This window comes from Saprolegnia parasitica, assembly GCF_000151545.1.
Source record: "Saprolegnia parasitica CBS 223.65 unplaced genomic scaffold supercont2.40, whole genome shotgun sequence".
NCBI classification, from domain to species: Eukaryota; Oomycota; class Saprolegniomycetes; order Saprolegniales; family Saprolegniaceae; genus Saprolegnia; species Saprolegnia parasitica.
Genome location: NW_012156434.1, coordinates 1 through 600, shown reverse-complemented (window position 1 = coordinate 600; position 600 = coordinate 1).

The window sequence follows — 600 nt, the reverse complement described above, 5'->3', positions numbered from 1 at the left end:
CTCGGGACACGCGTAGCTGCAAAAGATGTCGAGGACGGTGCTGCTCGGGGATGATACGCTGAAAGGTAGCGCGTGTAATGAGCGCGCCCAGGCCCACGTATCACCGTAGCGCTTAACCTTGCGCATGAGGGAGAAAACCTTGGTCGCCCTCGAGTCTCGGCGCGTAGGGCTCTGTGATGCGGAAGATGATGTCGTGGTGGCCGTAGCTCTTGGTAGCGGCCATCCACACGGCCTTGTTCGCGCATACCCAATCGGCGGGCTCGGGGCCGAGACACGTCTTGAGCGCATGGTACATGTGCTCGTTCGTCCACGTCGTGCAGTGGAAGAACTCGTTGCGGCGTCAAACTGGACCATGTAGTCGGCGAAAAGTGAACCGAGACCGGGTACCTTGCCTCGCCGGTAAACGTGTCCAGGCGAAAGCTCTGGAGGTTCGGCGACTGGTTGCAGACCATGTCGCCGTAGCCACCTTGAGGACTCGAGAAAAGGACCTGGTACGCGCTGCACTTGCGCGGGTGGTCGTGTCGAGGTGAGGCGGTGTCGACCTCGATCGTATGTACGCGCAGCTTGTTGTCGAGGTCCATGACTGTCGCGGCTGCGGCG